Genomic DNA, 18116 nt, shown 5'->3' on the forward strand with positions numbered 1-18116 from the left:
TACATATTAACTGTGTTTAAAGAAAAAATATACCAGGTTATTTTGAAAGATTGTATTTCGCTGTGCACTGACAGACTACAAAAATCTATGTGCAGCAGCTCCCTAAAAGCAGCCCAGTCTTTTTTAAAATCATAATATTGATTGTGAAGGACTGTAGACAACCCTCTTGTCAATAAACTGTGCCATAATGCAATGCTCGCACATAAACGTAATCATAATAATTATGAAATTAAATCTCAATTATATCGATATGACCTAGTTTCTATAAACTTCTTGGATATTGTCGAACTCATTAAGCTGTCAAGGTGTAGTTTATGAGACAGTAACAATGAGATGAGGAAAGAGCCAGTCCGGTTCAAATATTCCTACAGGATTATTTCATGATGTAAATATTAACTTCACCATTACCTCATGTCTATAAGCACATAGACTGTAAATTCGTAATGTATCCTTTATTGATACCTCTTAAAATTAATAAGCATACAAATCATTAGACACACTTATCGGCTTCACACCAAATATTAAGATGCAAAGCTATGAAGATGTTATTCTTTGAGAGCGTGGTGTTAAATATGGCGCGGCTGTAGAAGACCCACTATCGAGATAAGCTGTCCAGACGGCTCTGTGCTGAGGAAAGAGCGCCGTCTAATCTAACCACTCTGCTCCCAGCACTTAGGGTAACGTGCCATACTGGAAATCCTCAGACAAATAAAACAAAGTGGGGCCACATTGATGCTCTGTCTTGTTTTATATGATGGCTTGAAATAAATGAACTTTAAATGGAACCTTGGCAGCAACGTGGGCTATTGATCGATCTGAACAGAAGCTGAAGTTTAAGGGCATAGCTTTCCCCGAGCTCGGCTGTAACTGGAGTAATGAAATTGATTGGGCACAGAGAGGTGACAAGCCAGTAGAGTCAAGCCCTTGATGTAGGGAAACAAGAGTGGCATCTAATTGGGGTGTAATATAGGTCTTTAGAGGACATTAAGCACTCAAGTGGAGCGAACCAAAAGGCTCCTTAGCAAGCTTAAGAGTGAAGACTTTAAGCCCTTTCTATCACGCCGACATTTTCTTAGTGTGAGAACAACAACGAGATGTTTATTCGCTCATTCAACATTACAGAAAACACCGAAAGATCTTTACCTCACTGCATGAGGGAGTATTCATTTAATTACAATCAAAACAAATATTATAGGTTAAATAAAAGTTAAGCTCAATCAACAGCACTTGAGGTATAATGTGTACAAAAAAATTAATGAATTGTAATATAAAAATAAATAAATAAATTATAAGTCACTTTCTTTCGAAATTAATGAGACCATATCACTTGAAAGTTACAATTAAAATAAAATATTACATTAAAATTAACATAATTATTGTTAAAATTCTTACTGTCACTACATAGCCACCACAATGAATAAACAATATGATTTTAAGTATGATAAAAATTGCTTTAAAACCTGTTCTGTGGTAGTGTCTTCCACTATCAATCAAAAGTTTGGGGTCAGTAAGGGTTTTTTCGTTTTTTAATAAATTAATACTTTTATTCAGAAAGGGCACATTAAACTGATCAAAAGTGACAAAGATTTCACAGAAATATTAAGCAGCAAAAATGCTTTCTTGAAATGTTTCTTGAGCATCAAATCAGTATATTAGAATGATTTCTGAAGGATCATGTGACACTAAAGCCTGGAGTAATGAATGCTAAAAAATGTCAAAAAAAAAATTTAATAGAAAAAAGGTTATTTTAAAATGTAATAGCATTTCACAATATTATGGTTTGATCAAATATGGTGTTTTTGTAAATTGTAACCTTTACATTTCTGCTTCAAAAAATGTCCCCATTCACTTTCAAATGTAAGTGCCCCCACCCACCCCCTCCTTTTTTTTTCAGAAAACAACAAACAGAGTCGAAATTGAGCTTAATTTGCATTGAACCTGGAATATTATTGTAATACACAATATGAAAAGAAAAAAAAAAGGGTTTTGGTTAATGCTGCTGTTTAGATCCTCCACTGCACTGGTGATCTAGAAAAAAAAGACATTTGTCACCTGTGCAGAATGGCCTTAGTGGCCACACTGAAGAAAAAGTTACAGCACATTACAAGCACTTAGCGCAGTGATATCAAGGTTCACCTCTGATTTCCAATCTAAGGCCAGGAAGGGGGTGGGGAGTGGGTCATTAAAACACCATTACAAGCCCATATTTCATATTCCAGCCTCGCCTATGTTTCAAGGTGTTAAAAGCTCAATGTATATTCCACTATATTTAAGCACCGGGACAGCAAAGCTGTACAGACACCTCACCGGCAGCCATTGACCTTGGCCTATCCAGCCTTCATTAGCTTTTAGACACTTATCACTCATAACTGGGTTTGTCCTCGTTGCCACACTTCCTCCTTCACTTCACTTAGGCCGGCAAATAATGGCTGGAATCCATTTATCTGCCATTTCCAACAAGTGCGTGACATTAACGAATTATCTGCTTTTCTCTAAGTATGGCCAAGGTACCCTCCGAAGAATTCCCCCGCTCCTGGGTCAGCCTTTTAGAACAGCCTTTCTTCATTAGTGCCATTTTCTTTCCGCCGTCTTTAAATATTCATTCTGTTTTTTCGCAGACGCTGATTTCGGTTTATGAGCACTATTGGGCGTAAGCTTTTTTTTTTCCCAAACACATATTTATTTAGTTATGATTTTTTAATGCTCCCTTCTACTTTATAACCATAATCCTCAGGAAAACATTGATCTGAGTTGCAAATGAATCTAATTATGGCTTTCCATTCTCTGTGTGAGATATTGACTTCTGGTTAACGGTGTTCCTCTTGTAGTGCAGTGATCTGCAAGAAAGTCAAACTGTTGGCATTAAAAGTATAATCTGTAATTGCATTTAGAACAGATTTTTGACAGATTGTACAATCGTTTTGAGCAGGCTTAACGCTGTTATGATCATAAAAACGCTGTATTCTAAGGGTAGGAACAAGTAATGTGCTTTTGTTCAGTCTTTATCTATCAGGATTCTGTATCAAAGTAACTACAAAGGCCCAGACAGTGATGTACCGTTAGAGTGATATTTCAAGCAAGAAAAAAAAATCACTGCTTTTAACACAAAAGACATCCTTGTTTTGTCTCCACTGGTGAGAATATGGTCTAAGCGATGCAGGTGTCATTTTGCATTTGTTTAAACCGGCCTTTGATGCAAAGCCTTGACTTTTAACCATTTCCAGCGAAGCCGATTTTAAATATTCCATTGCATCGCATGTCGTCGTTCTCTATGTAAAATGGTCATGATTATTTTATTTTGTAACATTAATGGAAGAACACGGGCAGGTGGGGGGGCAGCTCGCGCATTTGCAATTCATATTCCCCTGCATGATTACATTAAGAGAGTGTTCTGTCATATTTGATTAATGTATCTTGTTTTCCTTAAAACCAGATTAAAATATGAAAACTGACAGAAATGAGGCCATTACAAAGAATTATCAATTTTTAATAATCTACTCAAGAGAGGAAAAATGAAGTGCCGTACACAAAGGAGCTGCTCAGAAATTCAGTAATCAGGATTTTGCTACATTCGCAATCAGTGTTATGTGGCAGATGGGGACTAGGCGTCTGTGTTTTAAGGGTCTTAGCTGGAACACAGACACAATTAACATGAAAGGTTCCCGCGCTAAGTGTGTTCATGTGTCAAAGCGAGAATGAAAAGTGTTATTGACTGTGTAAAAGCACCAGCAGAGAATTCCATATTTCCATATGTACATAACAGAGACTGACAAGAAAGGACTTGAAAATATTAAAGGGACAGTTCACCTAAAAATGTAAATCTTCTGTCAGCATTTACTCGCACTCATGTTGCTACAAACCAATACGACTTTCTTTTCTTCCAGAAGAAGAAAAACATGAAGTCTACAGGTCACTCTATATAGTTAAAAGGTTTTCTAAAGATGCTTTCTGTGAGGAACAGGCCAACTTTTTAATTTGAGTCATAATCATTTGAATCAGTCGGATATAAGAATGAATCGTTTAGACACTAAACAAGATCAGATTCAAAAGAATGAATCAAACTGGACATTGTACTTTTATGAACACTTAGAAACGCGCCAACAGTCATTCATCACACAAAGCTATCATATGAATGGAATATAGTGCATAAGTCATGTGCACAACTCTCTTGATACTTTCATGGGATGTTTGAACCCCTCAGAAAAGCCTCAGTACTCAATTTAAATGCATGGAAAAAAGCGACCAATGCAATTCTTTAAATTGTATACTTTTACATTTCACACAAGAAATAAGCTCATATGTTCTAGGAAATATCTGAAATCAAATAATGACAGTTTTCATCTTTTTGGTGAACTATTCCTTCATTTTTTATAAATTATAATATAAAAATATAATTATATTTACAAACGAATAGCTTTGCATGTCGCCATGATATACTAATTGTCTACACCATTAACACAATTGATATAAGAGTGGAATATTCATAAGACATGGACTAGAGCCGCCATAGAAAATGTTTAACCTTGTGAAAATGAAGAGGGGGAAAATGTACCTCTCTTGAATCATCAAAGTTAATGGCTATATTTGGAACAAAGAGTGTGTGTATGGGTATAAACTAGGATTTCAATTCCAGTATCAGCCATTTAGCATGACCGTGGGTGACTGTGAATTAAAAAGGTGGTCCTTTATGTACGACCCCTCTGCTCAAAAGGGTACATCCATAACTTATGTAGACAGCCTGGCCATTAGCCACCAGAGCTGGGCCACCTCTACATAATACACTCTATACTAATCACTGACCACCCCAGTCACACACCTAATAGATCACACAGACCCCAGAACATATATTTTAGGATAAACCTGGTATATCATGCTCCTTTAAATAAAATCACCAGTTATACGACCCCAAATGAGAAGACTGCATGATAAAAAAGCAAGAGAAATACTATACTGACATTTTTAATTCTGATATAGCAGAACAACAGCATTAAGAGGGAAAGTAAAGCTAAAAATGAACATTTCATCATCATTTTCATCAGTCATCATTATTATTAATGCACAAGTTCTTACTTTTATATTACATGTGACATCCATTGCGGTGGAATAAGAAGAAATGACCTCATGTTGAGAATATGACAGCCGCCATTCATTCCCTTTTGATGTCCTTATTTCACACTGACATTGAGAATGTAAATATGTTGACAAAATGCCTCTCAGCAGTGCTGAGGCAGGCTCTTTTATTATTGGACAACAAGAGAGAATTACAATGTGTGATTTTGTGAATAGAAACCATATGGGTTATAAATGTACACAAAGGCTTTTTCCAAAACTGAAGCAGAATCAGCTGTTTCAGCTGAGATGGTGTGAAACACAGAGCCGTTGAGGTCTGGATGGAGCCAGCGGTAGGACTGCACACACACTGAACTGTTTAAAATTCTGTAATGTGTTTGTGTGCTCTAAAGAGCGTTTGGTTCACATAAAAGCTGCATGTGCTTATAGGATGCACTGACGCTTTATACATCAACATGTGATGACATTACAGACATGCGGACAAATGAGAATGTTTTGGTTGGGTTGACCTTTTGAAAGTGTCATATACGATTCTGTTACTTGAGTGATTGTGCAAGCCGTTCCTTTGACTCAATAATCACTGACAAAGCGTTCAAACCGCTCATTAGTTTCACCTCATCCCCAATCACATCCACTAGACACCACAACATCTCTCAAGACACCAAACCTGGCAATATTACAAACCATTTTAGAGACTACATGGGAGAGATTCTCATTAAGCACTAAATGGACATATTCTCACAACGAGGCAGCTTGTGGAAATTTAAAATATTCTTATGAAACCAGTAAATCATTTTCTTAATTAGCATTTTTGCCTTGTTTTGCAGAATTTGTTTTTTTTTTACCAAATACTCTTAAAACAAGTTAAGTGAGATCTGTTTGAGAAAAAGATATTTAAAAAAAAAATGTACTAGAGAAGCATTTAATAAATTACTACATTTTCCTAGCATTTGTGTCGTTTTGTAGTAAAAAATACCAAAATTTACGTAAAACAAGATACTGAGAACTTAAAACAGAGAACTGTTTAACAAAAAATATAAGAAAAATAAATAAAATCAATTTAAATGTAAAATATTAGTGTAAAACCTGTACACTGCACAAAAAAAAATTAAAAAATAATTTTTTGATTATAATTTGTTGCTTTTGATTTGTGTTTTGTATTATTAATAGATGTTATTTTTAGTTGATAAGTTTTATTTAAAAGTGTTTGATTGAATGAATTGTTGAATAAAATAAGGTTTTATGCTTAAAACAAAGTAACAAACACAAACTAATATATAATATATCTGTTTTATTTTACGGTTTGTTCTTATAATTTTAATAGGAACCAAGAAAAAAAATACTGATTAAGAAAATGATTTTGCTTTTGGAAATGCCATTTTCCCTCCAGAAATGTACATAGACAAAATTGACCATATACCCCCCCTCAACTCCCTTGCCTCCCCTTACATTTTTTTAATACCAGACCATTGTGTTGTTTCTATAAGCTAAATGCTTTAAAAGGTATAGAAGTCCCTTGAAATGAGAGCAGGAGGATAATTGAACAGCTTAAAAACAGGAATCTAATTGTGCGGGCCCCTCTGGGGGCCAATATTGAACTACCTTATAATAGGCCTGAGATATTCTCTTCATGATTTATTGCCAAATCCCTGTATTTTTCAATACATTATAGTTTCTAAATTGTGTTTAAATTGAGTGTGGAGGAGCTCAGGCCATTAGGAGATGCAGAAATGAAGATCATATTTAAATATTCATGCACCCTTTACCTTATTACAGAATCTGAACACTAACAAAATCAATATTAAGTGCAGTTTGACATAAATTTATTTATGAATTTCGACTTTCTAAGTAGTGTATTTTTTCACTCAAAAATTGCCAGTATAATGTAGTAATGATATCAAAACAGAGTGTCAGGGTGCATTAGACAGCCAGGTTCATGAAGCGCCACATAAAAACTCCGGAGCATCCACGTAAAAATGCTTACTGGGCACAACTGTCCCGTTTTACAAACATCACTCATTTTACTGCCCCGTATCGCACGCGCTGTGAAACTGAGGGAAAGATACAGTTGTCTTGTTTGTTCAAACGATAAGCTTGTGTTAAGCCCGATTGTATTAGAGGCTTAATGCTATGCGGCATAACAACCGATCAAAACGGATGCCCTTCCGTTGCTTCACCTGTCCTTATAACTCACCTTCCTTTGCTCTCAGCCAGCGTTCTCATTTACATAGCAATACCATGAATTAAAATGAACCCAGAGAAAGAGGGGGGAGGAATGCTCACAAAAGCAAATCGCACAATTGCTTTTACTTGCTTACGTTCGAAGATTTTGTTTGTGAGCGCTTACTCGGAGAGAACAAACAACACATCAATGACGTATGGATGGCAACAAACATTCTTTAACTAAAGTGAAAGACATGTACATTGGATTTTGGTTCTCAACATTGAGCATTGAACATTAAACGGGACTTTACTGGGCTGATGCCATGTCTCTGGATACAAGATGATGCTGTAAAAGCAGAAAGGGCCGGAAAAAGCTCAGCATCAATCCAGAGAAAGACAGCAAAGCCATAAATCTCCGAGTCGTAGCCTTCCCTCTCCTTTTAAAATGATCTAAACAGATTCAAAGAGCTTGATTCTGTTTGAGGCGGTCTATAAGCATCTCTTATAAAATCTTCAAGCATTGGAAACACAAGGAGAAAGAGAAAAAAAAAAGAAGTTCAAACCCAAACATCAACTGTTCAATGTCTGTTATGATCCATACGGGTCTTTGTACACATTTTGGTAATTTCAAAATGATTAATAATGGTATTTGTAATAATTTTTGTAAAAAAAAGTTAACTGCATATTTGCTTATCTCTGATTACAGACTGCCACTTCCGACAGCTTGTCAAGAATCACAGCTTTCACTGGGCCTGCTTCTGTCCTCCTGTGTACAGTAATGTTGAGGTCAGGACTGTGATGTGAACAGCCTTGTCAGCTGAGACATTAACTCACAAAGTGAGGTGGACGAAGACCGAGACAGGTCATAGACACTCAAGATCCAACATGAGATCAAGACGCACAACAAAAACAAACTGTATCCACTCCTGTCCACTCAGCTCAGGTCCAAGCTAGTTTAGCTGACCTTATAAAATGACCTCACTAATGAAAGGCACATACTCAGAAATGATGATGCAGGTACATCAAGGATTTAAAGTATTATTAAATAGCATATAATGGATAATCAGGTAGAATTTTTGTTTTCTACACATATTTACAAAATCTACAATAAAAATGATATATATATATATATATATATTTTTTAAAAAAAAAAAATAATAATAAACACCCACACACACACACACACACCACACACATATATATTAAAAAAAATATTTAATATTTTACATTTTTATTATCACATTTCCCCCTAAAAAGCTATTTTAAATCTATTTTTAATTACAAAAAATCTAAAAAATGTTTTCAAAATAACCCCAATTTTTTTTTTTTTAAATGTTTTAATAATTACACATAATACATTAATGAAAACAAATGACCATCCCAAATCGTTGCTGATGCTGCCAAAATGCTGCTAAAAATAGGCTTCATATACATGTAAATATGATTCCCTTTTTGGTAAAATTGACATTTCTTGACATTTTCCACAAGATTCATCTTGTAATATAGATTTTTCCACAGAATACTAAGATGTGGCTGTCGTGTCCAATATAAACAAAAAAATAAAAATAAAAAATCCAACAGTATGGCATCTTCCTTCCATTCCACCATTAGTTTGTCTTTGTATTTATTTTCTCATGAATACAAAAATTCCATAAAAGGTGTGCCAACCCGATGAAATAGTGACATCATAAAGCTAAAGCCATTATAGAAAGATTACCCAGCCCATTCCGAAATATCAAGATAGACCCAGCTCCCTTTTCATCATGTTGCTGCCTTTTTTTTTTCCTCATTGCTTTATACACATTAGAGAGAGCAGCTATATGTCATTACTGTAATACAAGATAAAAGTCAAAAGTTGGACTCTTTAAAGCTGCTTGCTAGGATTAGCAATAAAGAACTGTATATAAGTCTCAGAAGAGCTTAGCGAGCAGAAACCAGGCCTCTAAACATCACTCAATTTATATTAGAATTTCCATACATGCATTTGCTTGTTACTGTCAATATGCAAAAATGGTGCTTACCGACAAATAAAGCATAATGTACTCAAGCCAGCGCATCAATAACTGCATCTGAGCTTTAAAATAAAATGCAAAACGGGGAGAGAGCACAAAGATGGCTCATATGAAATATATATCGCATTAAACAAGAAAATGTCAGAAAAATAAAGCTGGCTCTTCGCTCGCACGACAGACCCTCCATTCATCTTAGTGGAGACTGTGGCTCAACAGGAAATAAATAGCATCCTGTCAGCTCCCGTATTTCATTGAGTTACACAGTCAGGTTTTCGTGTTATGGACGACTCTCATAGCACAGACCTCCTAGAAGAAGCATAAGCGTAAGAGGCCTGTGAGAGAGAGTGTGTCATGAAAAATGGAGTCAGAGACTACAAGAACAGAGCAGTTCAAGCTCACGGTGGAAGATCAATGAAATCAGATCGCAGGCAAACAAAAACTAGCTAAAAGTGACAGTCTCTGCTTTTATCATGATTTCAAATGGTCATATATAATGCATGAAATGAAAGCAGGCAAGGTAGACCACAAGGGAGCGGCTAGAACTGAAAGATGATTGACCGCCATCCTGGACATGGACTACTGGAAAACACAGCTAAGCTGAAGGAGTGATGCCAGAGGAACTGTTAGCTGTGTGTATGGTGTTGTGATTGGCAAGAATATCAACATGCTTCTTCACAAAACTTCACTAGTTACACCCTCAAAATCTCATCCTATTGTATCACTTCCCAGTAAAGTCATTCATAATGTTAGAAAAGACTTCTACTTCAAATAAATGCTGCTTGTTTGAGTTTCCGTAAAGAATCCTGAAAAACGATAACTGTTTCCACAAAAACAGTAAGCAGTATACCTGTTTTCAACAGGGGCAGACTGGCCAATTGGACGTTCAGGAGAAGTCCAGAACAGCCGTCCATCCGACAGCAGCAATTCTACAACGGGTTACATTTGAGAGGTATTGAGTTAGAAAATAGAGTAAATGAAGTAGCCTATAAGGTGATTAGTCTGGTTAACATGACACACACACACACACACACACACACACACAGACAGAGAGAGAGAGGCACATATGGATACTCAAATTAAAGAATTCTGCTGTTTCAGGTTTCTAGATTCTAGGTTTATGTTTATCATTGTCAAATACATTTTGCATTCTGCTCTTTTTATGTAGATTTCAAGTATTTTAATTTATACAATAATACATTTATTTCAATCCTCTGTTGAAAAAAGAAAATAGAAAGTATCACATAATTTGCAATGGTTTTACTGGTTATAATGAAAATTGTATTGGTTTTAATGGAAACTGTAATGGCACCGGTTGGTCTCTACTGATATTTTGTCACCTTCTATTCATGGCTTTTGTTAAAGATACTAAATCCTAATGTAATATGTCCCAAAACACACTACAGGAAACCATTATTTAATGGTTTTAATAGTTGAAAGTTGATGGTTTGTAATGTTTGTAATAGTATTGTAATGGAAATCATTTAAATTTCTGTGATGGTTTCTATTGTTTTTGTCAGCAGGGTCACCATGGGTTTTGTGATGTTATTTGCCATAAATGCAATAGGATAGCTGTAATATTGTGAGATAGTAGTGACTGTTTTTAGTTGTGGTGGGCCTATTTGGGAGAAAATCCAGGGCCGTTTTTTACTCCTAGTCCGTCCCTGGTTTTCAACATTATTCATAGTAAGAAATAGTTCTTGGGCACCAAATCAGCATATTAGAATGATTTCTGAAATATCATGTGACACTAAATAATGAAGTAATTTTGAAAGCAGAAAATTCAGCTCATAACAGGAATAAATTATATTATTTTAATTATATTAAAAATATTTTAATTATTTAAAAGGAAACTTTATATATATATAAATATATAACCATATATGTAATCTTGGTGAACATAATAGACCTAAAAAAATTATATATACATATAAAATATATGAAGAGTATATTTGCAAAAACAGATAACAATTTTCAAAAATCTTTTTTTTTTTTTTTCATTGTGCATTCCAATTAATCTCAATTAAACTGCAGTTGGGTTATTTTGATTAAGTAAAAAAATAACAAAAAAATATATCCAACTAACACAATAAAACAATAAAACCATGATAACATAATTACAAACTATGATTTTTGAAAATTAAAAAAACAGTTATGTTTTTGCAAATGAACTCTTCATATAAACATACAAAAAAATTGTATCGCTGTTGTTGCTTTTTTAAAATTTTGTGAAAATGAGTAAGTATAAAAAAATATATATTTTCAAAATGTAATTTAAAAATTTTGTTTGATTGAATCAATGAAGTTTAGGTTACATATGGATTACATTTATGGGTTACGTGAGGGTTACATTTACCCAACTACACAATATTACAATTTCATTTGGTTTTCTAAGAACTGGTTGAAAATCATAACAGTAATAATGGATATTCTATTGACAGCTTTTAAAAACAAATCTACAAACATTCTTTGAAAAAATGCATTGCCTTTATCTTGCTCATTGGGGGTTGTTAAGCAATATATTTGTTATAAAACAAAATGCTTCCCCTCACAGAATAAAGGAACAATGGATGTTAAAAGCCCATTTATACAGTAGTACAATGGCTTTTTAAAAGAACGTACTGTATATAATCAATAACTAAAATCTATTTATTTTGCATCCATGAGCAGTATAGTTTTCCTTTAGGCTTATGAGCCAACATATAAGGAAATAATGAACAAACATCCCTTGTCATTTGAGATCCCAAACCTAGCTCATCTTTGACATATGTCCCTCTAGTACAGATATTCAGCATGCAGCGGTTGCCATGCATCTGATGTTGGTGAACTCCAATGCTTTTTCCGGCATTTGCTCCCGCAGGTCTGACATTCAAGATCTCTCAATTATGTATGAACAGCAAGCAATATCCTTTACCGTCATGCCCACACAACATATTTCATCTTCCTGGGCACAGATGCCCAATCAAATTCTCCACGTAATTATGATGACTTATTAAAAATGAGCCCAAACACATTATTAGTAAGACTGCAGTTAGTCTCAGTGGCCAAAATTATTTCATTCATTAAAACAGCTTCTATTTTTAAGCCGGCACAATAGCTGAGACCTCACTGGAAGCCCACGACAACAGGTAAAATCCTGAGAGATATCGGGCAGCACAAGCATCCGTCAACGTGTCAATGTCTCAGAAAGGTCGAGAAACAAGGCAAAGTGACTATATTACTATACTTTTTTTTTTTCTGTGATATGAAGTGATATATTTCATGTCCTTTTTCATGCAAACCATCCAGCTCAGTCGTAACTTACTGAAACTCACTGAAAATGTCATTTTTCTCATTGTTCGTATAAATGGCCTTTTTGTGGCTGCGGTTTCCCGGTGTATAGAGTACAGCCACATCTTGGGAATACACAGCTCAGCGGAGAGAAAACATCTCAAACACCATGTTTATCTGCCACACAACATGCAGCTATTAAAAATACATGAGGCCACCATCCATTATTCCGTCTCCGAATGGCAAAATCTGCATTAAGCTTGAAGAATCTCTTCTGTTTTAGGATAAATAAATAAAACAGGCACTTAGAGATTCCTCTTGCTTTATTATAGAGAAAGGAAATGCGTGTGTTTGCAGAGGAGCAGGAAATGTGCGGCGCTTTCTAAATATGGATGAATAAATCAAAACGTTTGCAATTAGGGCCTCGCGTCTTTTCCGTTAATTCAAATGATTTTGCCACTTTTCTGAGAAAGTGCATTTAATATTTAAATTACTTGTTACTTTTTCAATACCCAGGTGATTCCTGCCGTAATGTGCCGACCAAGTCTTGTCAGCTGCGATTCGGGTGTAAATTCTGTAATCAGAAGTGGCATCAATCTGACATGAAAATAACTTAAAAATTTAGCAACACGGGACAAATGGAGAAATGCATGCTGAAACAAGAAAAAGCAGCACTGCGTACACAGTTTTACGATCTATAATTCATATCTCTCACATCCAACAACTTCTGTCCTGTTTTCTAGCCTCTCTTGTGTAATTTATGACTCTCAACATTGTGTGTCTTAAATTTTTGAGAGATCTGTCAAAATGGATCTGTTGTATTTATAAAAAAAAAAAATCAAAAAAAAAAAAAATCAAGAACTGTATGTCGTTTCTAGACATCCTGCTCCTCATGAAGCTTTTATGATAAATGTTTCAGAAAGACCTGCATTCCTGCAAGCTGTATAGGATGCAAAAAATGCATAATTTAGATCAGAGGTGCCGGTTGGATTAATGGTAAAACTTTAAGTGGCCTAACAAGCATACTTCAAATGATTAGCTTGCCAAATCTGAATCAGGAATGGAGATCCTCCTCTTTGACACGGCTGCCCTGCTCCTGTCATTACTGGGCACACTGTAACCAACAAACAACAACTTTACATCCACTGTAATTGCTACATAATTCAACAGATGCAGTGGAATGACCTCCAGGTAAACTTATATTTATTTTGCAGCTGTTAATGACTAAAGCTTTGATTAGCTCCTCTCTTAGAGGATGAGGATCTCAGACCTCACGCTTTGTTTTGTTCTGGAGTCAAAGGAGAGCTTCATACCCACTGATGCAAGTCAAGTCAATCTTCTAATTAAGATGGGCCATTTAACAACCAAAGTGAAGCGATTTATTGAAGTATTAATGCCTTCAAAATCAGTGTATTTCTCTTTTGCGCAGTTTCTCTGTCTAGCTTGTTTAAAATGATCTTTGTCAGGCTTTTACAAGGGTTCTGTATGTAGTGCATTAGAACAGAAATGTGCAGTAACATTAAAATGCATATGTGAATAAAGTTAGAATGCAGTAAATTAATGGACTGTTTTGCCTTAGGGCAAAATGGAGGACGGACCCCCCATGAGTTTATTTTTCACAGCTTTGGTTATGCTTTCAACACTCTAATTGAATTTCAATGTACATTTTAAAAAGTCTTTATTAAAGTAACTCTTGATGTAAATCGTACCTGATCTACTGTGGGACTGTCGCCCATTAAGTACATTCACAACATGCTCTTTCTGGTTTTATCACGTCTGTGTCATTATAATTTTCACTCATGACCAAAATATTACCCTGCGAAATAAGAACAGAGTAATTATGAATTGTATTCCACTGGGGGGTCTTACCTATGTTTTACATCAGGTAACAGGACAGTGTTATGAGGTCTGGACTCCATATTTGGACTATTTGGAACCTCATCTTCTTTCTATTATATCACAAGAAATATTGTAATTGTATTGTAATTCTCTAGACATTCTTTAAAAAAAATTTTTCATTTACTTTATTACAATTGTGTATTGTTAAGTTTTGATGTTTGTGGGTTGTGGTTTTTTTTTGAGGGGTGGGGGGGTATTTGAGTGTGTTTTTTTAAGGTATGGTTCTTTGTTACGTTTGTGTTATAATTAAAATTCAATAAATGTTGTTATTAAAAATTATGAATATATATATATACACATACATAAATGTTCTAATGATTAAATCAAGTACCTGACATTAAGACAGGTCCAAACAGTCTAAGACGACACTGAAAATCTGGGAAACTAAGTTCAAAATGTAAATATGCAGATAATTTATTTTTAAATAAATAATAAAAACAAAAAACAAAAATTATATGTAACAATATATATGTATATATACTGTATATGTGTGTGTATATATATATGTGTGTGTGTATGTGTATATATATATATGTGTGTGTATATATATATGTGTTTTTTTTTGTGTATTTATATTTTATAATGATTAAAAAGTATATTTTGATGTAATAAATTACATACAGACAGCAAAGTGCTGACGATTTACAAGACATCGCTCTGTCTTAACTCAGCTTTCACTAGTACCCAAACTCTTCAGGCACTGATCTGTCTAAAGAAACAAAACAATTTTCTGTTTGCAGTGAATCTTGGCTCTTGAGGCCACAGGACCCTTTGGGTGGCTGTCTGACAGCACGTCCACACGGCATCACACAGACTCATCTCATGTCAGAGAGGGGCATCTCCAGCCATTAGAATTTATCAGCACATACTGTCCCCTGGAACATCATGCCCATCCCCCAAAAGCCCACAAAACAACCAGCCTGCCTCTTGGTCACAATGCCACATCTATTCAAATCAGCCCTTCATACACAAGACTGCAGCGGAAATTGGTCTTTTGTCACTCAAGATTAACAATCTCTTCCCAAATCCCCACGGAAAATTCCAAAGTCCCAGTCACTCAGTGACTCGCTGTGACGCAAATGCGCCTCTCGTCCAGGATGCTGAGTGTACTTTTAAATAGAAGTGTTTTAGTAAAATCTATATTCACTGTTTCCACTAAACTCAAGTAGGTGGGCAAAACAGGATGAGCGCTCGGATAGGTTCAAGAGTTTCATCAGCTCGAGCTCAAAAATAGACCCTCAAACACATCATTATCGGGGTTTGTATATATGCACTGAAAGTGAGACAGAATCTGCCAGATGAAGTTAGCAGGGAGACGCCTGACCCGATATTTCCTTTGTTGTTTGGTCAGGAAAGGGAAGGTTATTGTAAACCGACTCGAGAGTAAATAATCCCTACGTTTCCATAGCAAAGTCATAAACAGCCTGCAGAAACAAAGGACGAAAAGACAATAAATCTAATGATGGTCAATTTTTGTTTAGTTTCCAAAGTGTTTTCGAGTGAAATTCTATTTTGAAACAAAGAGGCACCTACATTTTTCCATGGAGAAGGGGAAATCAGATGTTTCAGAGATTTCTGCGCTTCTTTTTTTATTTCTTCAAGTGAATAGCCCGTGTATTTTTCCTGGCAGACCTGCCTTGTGTTGTGACAGATATATGGATACTGTTTTGTTATTCTGTCAAGAAACTTCCAGTATAACAAAACCTGTTTTTAGGGCTCTGTAACAAGGAAGTTTCAAAGTTCAAGATGTTTGAAACTATCACTTGGCCCACACTCAAAATGCGAGCACCATTCAGAGCACAGACTACAGGACAAGGGTTGAAGCAACATGTTGAAACTGTGAACTTCAGACGAACTACATTTAAACAGTAACACAGACAAATAGTAACTCATCCTAGACCTGATGACTAATAATATTGTATTATATATATGTGAGAGATATGTGGGTTTTTTTTTTATATAAAAACAAATGTGTTTTTTTTGAGTATAACATGAAGAGAGTTAAACAAAATCAGTTACAGAGTTGGTTTTGTGTTGACAAAACCAAACAAACTGAACCTCGTTCTCATCTGATTAAGTGGTCTCACAAAGCTTACTAGAGTAAAAATGTGATGTTTACTTTTTTAAATAAATAAATAATAAATTACATTAATTCTAAAGCTTATTTAAAGCTTATTACATTTTATATTTGTACTAATTTAATTTAAAAAATGTAATATTAATTGGCAAATTGTAATTCCAGGTAATGCATTGTATGTTAGTAAACTAAGATTTGTAGACTTAAAAAACCTAACATAAAAATCGCCAAAAAATAATTGAAAAATTTAATATGTCATTTTAAATATATTTAAAATAAATTAAAATAGATTCAATTATATATTTAAAATAATCAAACAAATAAACACACATTACCGTTTAAAGAATTGTAGTCTGTAAATGTATTTAGGTCTCTTATGCTCACCGGGGCTGCATTTATTGGATTAAAAATAAAGTAAAAGCAATAGTACGTGAAATATTATTACATCTTAAAACAACTATTTTCTATTTTAACATATTTTAAAATAGCATTTATTCCGAGATGGATTTTCAGCATCCATTACTCCAGTATTGTGTCACATGATCATTCAGAAATCTTTATAATAAGCTGACTTGATGCTCAAGAAACATTTCTTATTATTATCCATGTTGAAAACTGTTGTGTTGCTTAATATTTTTGTGGAAACTGAAATGCACTTATTCAGGTTTAAAGAATTTAAAAAAAAAACTATGCCCATGCTTAGTATCAATTCCTTTACAAAAAGAACTCCTACTGTCTCCAAACTTATGAACGGTGGTGCATATATAAAATTCTGTTTGGTGATGCTAATGGCTCAGAAATGACACAGTCCACCTTTAACCTCTTTTTCAGGAAGAGATGGCTAGTAAAACGTAGCAAGACTGTCTTATCGCGCTAATACATGAGCAAACACAAGAGTCTTTACCGTGTGTCGTATGCGCAGCGCTGTAAAGCTTACGTGGCTTTTGGTAGCTGAGAGACATGATTATTCAGAGGTAATATTTTTATCTTAGCAGTTTGCAGAGCTTTGTTTGCCATTCTTTCAAGCAGGGGATAAAAGAGCAGCCTTGGCGTGCTGGCTCTGATTATGATCTAATTGTTAACATTCAGTGTGCCTTATTATCAATCTGGTGCCTTACAATGAGCAGTTAGAGCTTTGTTAGTGTTGGCAGAAGGCTCTGAGAGAGCGATTCTGCTACCGGTGGTGCATTACAGAAGTACTAGTTAGCGCTAAGGTGGCATGAGAGGAGCCCCTGCCGCCAACGACAACAACAACAACAAACAAACAGGAATTGATGGCAAGCGTTTATTATCTGGTTTAATTGCTCATCATCTGGAGGATCTGACAGTTGTGGTTAATGAGAGAGAGAGGAGAGGCGCAGGCTGTTGGCAGAGGGCTTCACGGCAAAGAGGATGCTGGGAGAAGGGGAGGGAGAGTGGGGGAGTTTGACACCGAGATCTGGAGCAACTCATTCCAGTCGAACAGAAGCAGTGGATGCAAGCGAATCGTTTTCTAATCAAAATATCAGCCTTCGCTTTGGTTGCACAGAGCTCTTTGGAAGTCTGTTTAACCTGGATGTCATTAACACGCACTCACAGAGAGGAATCGGGCCTTGTGTGTAATCAGATGGCGAACACACACAGGATAT

The 18116-nt window shown here is 35.2% G+C and overlaps 1 long non-coding RNA gene across 1 annotated transcript in view; it reads right to left on the reverse strand.

Annotated features, from left to right (window-relative positions):
* The window catches only part of LOC122141982, a 35794-nt gene extending 19605 nt beyond the window's left edge, over positions 1 to 16189 (reverse strand). The window contains exon 1 of the long non-coding RNA XR_006158259.1: positions 15945 to 16189. This is a non-coding gene — a long non-coding RNA (uncharacterized LOC122141982). The remainder of the gene's footprint in view (positions 1 to 15944) is intronic.
* Between the last annotated feature and the right edge of the window lie 1927 nt (positions 16190 to 18116).

Source organism: Cyprinus carpio, chromosome B23 (genome assembly GCF_018340385.1).
Source record: "Cyprinus carpio isolate SPL01 chromosome B23, ASM1834038v1, whole genome shotgun sequence".
In the NCBI taxonomy this organism is placed as follows: Eukaryota; Metazoa; Chordata; class Actinopteri; order Cypriniformes; family Cyprinidae; genus Cyprinus; species Cyprinus carpio.